General features: G+C 40.3%; 1 pseudogene; it reads left to right on the top strand.

The window, feature by feature from the left end:
- Nucleotides 1–7,570: 7,570 nt before the first annotated feature.
- Nucleotides 7,571–8,816, top strand: LOC102828829 (annotated as a pseudogene).
- The last annotated feature ends 245 nt before the right edge of the window (nucleotides 8,817–9,061 follow it).

Here is a 9,061-nt window from a genome sequence, read left to right as displayed (position 1 = left end):
TTAGTCCTCAAGCTAACATCTTTGCTCTTCAACACTTTAAAAAGGTCTTGGAGGAAGGTAGAATCTCCACTAAGTAGTATCCAATCTTTCTGGGCAGGGCTGATGAAAGGAGATAGGGATAGGACTCTTGTGGTAGAATAGTGAATAATTGCTCTCAGGACTAACTGTGAGGGTTAGAAATGTAAAGGTAGATGTTTTGTAGCAAAAGGAGGGAAGTGGTTGACATTGCAGTCCAGAAGTAGAGGTCCCTGGGACCATCAAGGGAGAAGAGTGGAGTGCGGGATCCTACCCAGAGAAGCAGTGACACCAGAGATGGAGGCAGAGACGATGACGTGGAGAGTTGGAGCAGCTGGGGACTCTAGATCCAGAGAGGGAGAGGGGCTGTGTGCTTACAACCGAAGGGCAGGCTTGCGGGGTATACCCTTTGGTTGTTTGATGATGAATGGAGAGGATTTTAACCATGGCAATGAAACAATATATAATAGGATAAATGTAAAGCTAATGTTCTCCCATGTAAACTATCACATAATTCACAATAAAAACAACAACAACAACAACAAAAAAAAACAGATGAAAGAAAGAAAATATCAAAATGGGTGTCAGAAGGGATTCTGAAACTTGATCTTGAATGTAAAGAAGCTAAAGTGACTAGAAAAAATGATGAAGTAAAAGAACTGAACAGAAAATTTCAAAGGACAGTTCGAGAAGACAAAGTAAATTATTATAATGAAATGTGTAAAGACCTAGAGTTAGAAAACCAAAACGGGAGATAACATGCTCAGCATTTCTCAAGCTGAAAGAACTGAAGAAAAAATTCAAGCCTTGGGTTGCAATATAGAAGGTTTCTATGGGTGAAATATTAAATGACACAGGAAGCATCATAAGATGGAAGGGATATACAGAATCCCTGTACCAAAAAGAATTGATTGATATTCAACCATTTCAAGAGGTGGAATATGAATAAGAACCAAAAGTATCAAATGAAGAAGTCTAAGCTGTACCAAAGTCCAAGTTATGAAAAACAAGGTTCCACAAATTGATGGATACAAATATGAATGTAACAACAATTTGATGCAGCAATGGAGGCACTCATTCATCTATGCCAAGAAATTTGGAAGACAACTATCTGATCAACTTATTGGAAGAGAGCTGTTTTGTGCCCATTGCAAAGAATGGTGACCCAACAAAATTCAGAAATCATCAAACAATTCATTAGTATCACAAACGAGTAACATTTTGGTGAGGATCATTTAAAATGGTTGCAGAAGTATGTCTCTACAAGGAGTTATCAGAATGTAAGCTGGATTCAGAAGAGGATATGGAAAGAGAGATACCATTGCCGAAGTCAGATGGATTTTTGCTGAAAACATGGAATACCAAAAAGATGTTTACATGTGCTTTATAGACTATGCAAAGGCATTTGACTGTGTGGATCATAACAAACTATGGAAAACATTGAGAAGAATGGGACTTCCTTAATTGTGCTCATGAGGAACCTGTACATAGACCAAGTCATTTGAAAAGAACATGGGAACACTGAATGGTTGAACATCAGGAAAAGTGTGTGCCAGGTTGCATCCTTTTACTAGAATTATTCAATCTGTATGCTGAGTAAATAATCCAAGAAGATGGAGTATATGAAGAAGATGTGGCATCAGGATTGAAGGAAGACTCGATAACAACCTGCAATATGTAGATGACATAACCTTACTAGCTGGAATTGAAGAGGACTTGAAATACTTACTGATAAAGATAAAAGACAACAGTCTGCAGTACAGGTTGCATTTCAATTAAGAATAACCAAAATTCCTGGAGGAAGGTAGAATTTCCAGTGAGTAGTATTCAATCTGTCTAGGCGGGGCTGATGCAATGAAATGCAGACGGGTCTCTTGTGATACAATAGTGAATAATTGTTATCAGGACCAATTGTGAGGGTCGGAAATGTAAAGGTAGACATTTTATAGCAAGGAGGGGAGTGATTAACTTTTCAGTCTAGGAGCAGAGGTCCCTGGGACCATCAAGGGAGAAGAGCGGAGAACAGGACCCTACCCAGAGAAGCAGTGATGCCTGAAATAGAGCCAGAGATGATGATGTGGAGCAATGGAGCATCTGGAGACTTTAGATCCAGAGAGGGAGACCGACTGTGTGCTGAAGACCTGGGGGGTACGGGAAAAGATTGCATGGAGGGGATTGTAACCATGGCAATGAGACAATTATACAATAGAATTAATATAAAACTAATGTTCTTCCATGTAAACTATCACATAATTCACAATAAAACATTTAAGAAAAAAAAAAAAAAAGAATAACCAAAATTGTCACAACTGGACCAATAAACAACATCCATATAAATGGAAAAAAGATTGAAGTTGTCAAAGACTTCAATTTGTTTGGATCCACAATCAACACTCTTGGATGCAGCTGTCATGAAATTAAATGACATATTGTATTAGGAAAATGTGCTGCACAAGACCTCTTTAAAGTGTTCAAGAGCAGAAATGTCACTTTGAGGACTAAATTGCACCTGACCCAAGTCGTCATATTTTCAATTGCTTCATATGCATGTGGAAGTTGAAGCATGAATAAGGAAGAGAGTAGAAGAATATTGAAAGTAACATGGAATTTCAGAAAGACAAACACATTTGTCTTGGAAAAAGTAAAGCCAGAATGCTCCATAGAAGCAAGGATGGAGAGACTTTGTCTCTTGTTTGGTCAGAGGGACCAGTACTTGGAGAAGAGCATCATGCTTTGAAAGATACAGGGTCAGTAAAAGAAAGGAAGACCACCAATAAGATGGATTGACACCGTGGCAGCAACGTGGCTCAAACATAACAATGTGAGGATGATGCAGGACCGGGCAGTTTTTCAGTGTGTTATGAATGGTGTTTCTAGAGACTCAGTGGCATCTAACAACAGGAACATGAGGCCCTACATAATCTGCATGTCTACCATTCCTTCCATCTGGAAAGCTCCTTATCTAGATATCTCCACAGCTTACTTGAATAAGTAAGTCTTCAGGTAGGGACTATGGGAAAGCGCTTCAGAGAGTTACATGGTCAAACGCAGAATATCATAAGGCATGTTGGTGGTTGGGAGAGTAGACCAGTCCTGCTAGAGAAGAGAGTTCCTTTATAGGAGTCTCTTGGATTGAATTATGTCCTGCCAAAATATGAGTCAACTGGCTAGGCAATGATTCCCAGTATTGTTTGGTTGTCCTCCATTTCTGATCTGATGTGATTTGTTTCCATTTTGTGATATTGTCATTGGATGCCATCGAGTCAGTTCTGACTTATATATAGGGTTTGTGAGGCTGCATCTTCGGGGCAGTAGAAAGCCTCCTGTTTTTCTTGCAGAGCAGTTGGTGGGCTAGAACTTCAGACCTTGTGAGCAGCCTAATGCTTATCCTACAGTGTCACCCGTACTCCCTATATCCATTTTGTTATATGTGGGGGGAACTCTAGCCTCAATATATTAATAAATTAACAGGATGAGGGTGAGCTGTATCTTGAGTCCTAGCCTTTTAAGAGGACGTGACTCAAGACTCACCCTTACTCAAGTCACATCCATATCTGAGTCATACCTTTTATCTAACAAAGATTAAGGCAAAGAGAAGCAAGCAGAGAAGAAGCACTTCACTACTACCAAGAAAGAAAAGCTTGGAGAGGAGCATGTCCTTCTTAAAACATTTGTTAAATGCCATTTGTAGTGTTTCTGTTATAACATCCTTACATTTCTAAGACAGAATTTGGTAGCAGAAGTGAGTGCTGCTCTAATAGATACCTAAAATGTGGAAATGGTTTTGGAATTAAGTAATGAGCAATAGCTGGAAGTATGTTAAAGTGCATATAGTAACAACCTGGATTGCCTTGAAGAGAGTATTAGTGGAATTATGGACATTAAAGACAATTCTTGTGAAGATTCAAAAGGAAGTGAGGAAAGCTGTAACACTGGAGATGGCACAGATGGCAAGAAGCAGTGGCTGAGAAAACAGTGACAGCAGAACCAAGTGGTCAGTTCAATGTGGCATGGAGCCAATCCAGAGGAAGAGTGCTGAATGCCTTTGGGCAGGAGGCTTCTTGGCAGAGTAATGAGTCTCTAGAAAAGTATCAGTAGAGCTAAGGAGCTTTGTAATACTTGCATAAGCAGAGCAGAGGAAAGGCAAGAGGTATGAGGGAGTAAGGGGCCAAGGGGCCAACAGTCCAAGGAACAATAAAGCAGAAGCTGAAGAGACAAACAGTCTATGAAACAGCATTGTCTTGGTCTCAAAGGGTAGGGCCATGATATGGGGCCAAAGTGCTTTACATGTGGCAAAACCATGAAATTTTGTGGGGTCACAGGATGGAATGCCATAGATCAAATTGTGTTCCCCAAAATATATATCAACTTAGCTAGAGAATGATCCCCAGTATTGTGTGATTATCCTCCATCTTGTGATGTTTTACACCCCAATCTCTGTGGCTAATAAGCATGATTGGTGGTGGTGGTGGTGGCTATGTGCCGTGGAGTCAACTTTGACATATAGCGACCATGTATAGGGTTTCCAAGGCTGTAAATCTTTATGGGAACAGAAAGCCTCATCTTTCTCTCACAGAACTGCTGGTAGTTTTGAACTAGCTGACCTTGAGGTTAGCAGCCTGACTTGTAACCACTATGATACCAGAGCTCCTTAATAAGCATGATTAGATTATGTTGAAGTGGTATCTTTGTTTTGTTAGTGAGGCAGAATTGGGTTAGAATGCTTTACTCTTACTTAAAATCACCACCATTACTCATTTCACAGTCCTGATCTGATATAAGGAGCATTTCCCTAGGGTGTGGCCCACATCACTTTTTATCTTATAGCAGATATGAGGTTAAGACAAGAATTATTGCTACAGAGAACAAACAAGATGGTGGATCAGGTAGACATGCAGTGAGGAGCTTCATCAGCAACAACATAGAATACCAGACCAAGTAGCTCAGGGGTGGTGCCAGAATTCTGAACCACATATAAAGGAATATTTAGAAGGTTGGAAGGTTTAGAGCTAGGGGAATTAGTAACAGAAGCAAGAAATCCATTGCTTTCTAATCCAAAATTTTCAGCTGCTCCCAGAGCTGCATCTTGGGTGAGACCAAGTAGGGAAGGATCAGAGAAACCACGGATGCCTGACAGAACTACGGAGATAAAGGTGTGGACATTCTTTTTTTTTTTTTTTTTTTGTACTGTTTATTAGTGTCTCTGACTGTGCACCTCCATCCTCCATTCAGATAACTAGAAGGGCTGCCAGAGCAAGTTGACACCCCACACACACCCCCAGCCCCGGAGGGTTCTACTATGCATGCGCACAGATCTTTTGGAAATGTAAAGTGATAGTATCCACTTAAAACCAAACAGCAGTGCAAAATGGCCACAGCTGACCCTGAATTGTTTATTGCTGGGAAAATGGCCTGAACGGGGACTGTGGAGTGGGACAGGCAGACTAAAAAGGAAATAGGCTGAAAATTAAATCCTGAGTTACATCACAATGACCAACAGTGGCATCTTGAAATTTCTCAGGTAGAAGAGTGCAAAGGGAAGCCCATTTCCTGATCACATCTATCTGGAGGCAATCAGAAAGCAGAAAAAAATACTAAAATACAGACCCATCTAAGTATTAAGGCCACAGATAACTCCTAAATATGCCCAAAAAACAGAAACACATTACCATATCAGCACATGTCCAGAAATGAGATAAAGTGACTAAGGCAAAAGAGCTGGAAGTAGACCTACACTCCATACTGGAAGATGGGCAGGCTTTGGAAATGCCTGAGAAAGAATTCAGAAAAATGATTATAATATGTATCAAAACACTATACAATGGAGTTGAGAAAAATAAGGAAGAAGTCAGGAAAGCACAACAGGAACAATCAAATAAGATAGATAAAGCATTGGAAACAATTCAAAACCTACAGAAAGAAGTCCAAAATGATTAATAATAGAATATCAGAAGATAATACATTGAAAGGGCAAAGGAATAGAATTGAAGAGATAGAAGCTAGACTAGTGAGTTAGAAGATAAATCTTTCAACACTAATAAGATAGAAGAGCAAGCAGAAAAAAGTTTTTAAAATCTGAAGAAGGCCTAAGATTCATGTTGGCCAACATGAAGAGGAATAATTTAAGAATTATCGGCATTCTGGAACAGGAAGAATCACACAAATCCACAGAAGAAATAGTTGAAGAGATGCTGGAAGAAAAATTTCCTAACATCCCGAAAAGTGAAATGATAAACATTCAAGAAGCTCAATGAACCCCAGGAAGGATAGACCCTAAAAGAAAATCAGCAAGACATATAATAATCAAGCTCTCCAAAATCAAAGATAAGAACAGAATCCTGAAAGCAGCTAGGGAAAAGAGAAGTGTAACATATAAAGGCAAGCAAATCAGGTTTCTCAACAGAAACCATGCAGGCAAGAAAGCAATGGGGAGACATATATAAAACCCTGAAAGAAAAAAACTGCCACCCAAGAATCTTCTACCCAGCAAAACTGTCAATCAAATACGATGGTGTAATCAAAACATTCCAGGAAGCTAAGGGATTTTGCCAAAGCCAACCCTGTGATGAAAAACACCCTAAAGGAATTTCTGTGGACTGAGAACCAACAAGAACAGACAACAATCAGAGAATGACATACGTGGCAGCATTACCCTGAACTCAATGGACAAATGAAAGAGTCAAGAACGGAATAAAATTATAAGAACAGAGGATCTGGGAGGTCAGTTTATGATCAAAACAATTACAAGGTGAAAGAAGATAAACACAGAGGAACAGAGATCCAGGTGGTCTGAAGGTCAGGTAGATTACAGGATAAAATAGACTGTCTTAAATGGAGGGAAGAACTAACGGAATATAAGGTAACCACAACAGTGGGGTTGGGGTTGGGGTTTAGTTCGGATGTTGGGGAGGGCAATACCAGAAGGGGGAGGAGGTGGAAGAACAAGATAGATAGGGGAACAATGAGACAGGTTTACATGGCCTACGTGGGACAGAGGTAAATAGTGATGCATGCGCAACCTTGGAACAACAGGGCTCTGGGATACATAGTTTGAAAAGGAGAAATAATACTAAAATGCTTGACTGTCTTATGAATATTGGTTTCCCTTGCCTACTATTGTAAAATAGACACTTGAGTGGGATAGAAAAGAATGTTGGGAAACATGATCTGATTGGAATACCTACAAGGGGTTCTAGAACTTGCCCAGTGAAATAGGCCTCTTGCAAAGCCTTTACAGAGTATAGCACCTTAGGTGGAATCCTGAGTCCCATTGGATATTCCCACTAGCAAGGACAAGCAGACCAGCCTGGAACAGCTAGAATAACAGAATATATATCTTCAAAGAAAGATCATCATCAGGAAAAACAAAAAGTCAGCATGACTGGCTACTACAAGAATAAGCAAGCTGTACTCACCCACTGGTGTGGGAGGGTGGAGACCATGGGGGGGGGTGGACTCGGGGGACGTGGGGGGGCTGATGGCGCCACGCTGATGTGGTGAGGGAAGAGGTTCCGGATGTGGAGAAGCTGGGGGTGGGGGAAGGTGTGGGAAGAAAATGGACTCAGTAGAGAAAGGGGCCACTAGCTTTGTTTCCTACCCGCGGGGGCGGCCATCAGGTTAGGGGGGGCAGCCACCAGAGCTGCAGTGCAACTCCCACAGTGGCCAGGGGCTAGGGGTGGAGAAGCCCCCACACCTGGTGGCCCTGATTCTAGCAGCAAGGGCATCCCCCTGAAGAACATTAAGCAATTGGCTGGGTCCTATGTGCAGCCCTGGACTCCAGGGTCTTCCAGAGTGTATGGGTTTCAACAGACCATGAAGAAATTGAGAATGTGGCCAAACAATTTGGTGCACAATTTCATCGAAGAAGTTCTGAAGCCGTCATAGAATTTCTTAATTATCACAACGAGGTTGACATTGTAGGAAATATTCAAGCGACTTCTCCATGTTTACATCCTACTGACCTTCAAAAAGTTGCAGACATGATTTAAGAAGGATATGACTCTGTTTTCTCTGTTGTGAGACACCATCAATTTCGATGGCGTGAAATTCAGAAAGGAGTTCGTGAAGTGATTGAGCCTCTAAATTTGAATCCAGCTAAGTGACCTTGTAGACAAGACTGGGATGGAGAATTATATGACAATGGATCGTTTTATTTTGCTAAGAGACATTTGATAGAAATGGGTTATTTACAGGGTTGAAAAATGGTATACTATGAAATGCGAGCTGAACACAGTGTGGATATAGATGTGAATATTGACTGGCCTATTGCAGAACAAAGAGTATTATGATATGGCTATTTTGGCAAGAGAAACTTACGGAGATAAAACTTTTGGTTTGCAATACTGATGGATGTCTCACCAATGGCCACATTTATGTATCAGGAGATGAAAAAGAGATAATATGATATAAAAGAAGCTATTGGTATAAGTTTATTAAAGAAAAGTGGTATCGAGGTAAGGTTAATCTCAGAAAGAGCCTGTTCAAAGTCAATGCTCACTGCCTTAAAACTGGATTGCAAAATGGAAGTCAACATATCAAATAAGTTATCAATTATAGATGAATAGAGAAAAGAAATGGGACTATGCTGGAAAGAAGTAGCTTATCTTGGAAATGAAGTGTCCGATGAAGAGTGCATGAAGAACACTGGTCTAAGCGGAGTTCCTGCTGATGTCTGTTCCACTGCCCAAAAGGCTGTTGGATATATTTTTAAATGTAATGGTGGCTGTGGTACCATTCGAGAGTTTGCAGAACACATTTTCCTACCAATGGAAACAGTTAGTAATAACACAAGCCAAAAATAAGCATTAGTTTAATGTTGGAAAAGGTACGAAGCCTCCTAAGCCACTCTACTTTTCCTTTTCATGCTGTAATGTTACAGAGGGTGTGATTTGATTTGTGATGTATCTTCATATCTTCATATCTTTTAAAGAAAGTCATCTCAATTTATCATTCCCAAACCTAATCATTGTGCTCTACATTTCTCTTTATGCAAGACAGATATTTAGAGATTGATTACAATCTTTATCAGATTTTTAGTAAATGCAAG

Source organism: Chrysochloris asiatica, unplaced genomic scaffold (assembly GCF_000296735.1).
Source record: "Chrysochloris asiatica unplaced genomic scaffold, ChrAsi1.0 scaffold00120, whole genome shotgun sequence".
Classification (NCBI taxonomy): domain Eukaryota; kingdom Metazoa; phylum Chordata; class Mammalia; order Afrosoricida; family Chrysochloridae; genus Chrysochloris; species Chrysochloris asiatica.
The sequence above is the reverse complement of the archived record's forward strand: the minus strand, read 5'-3'. Positions and strand labels throughout refer to the sequence as shown.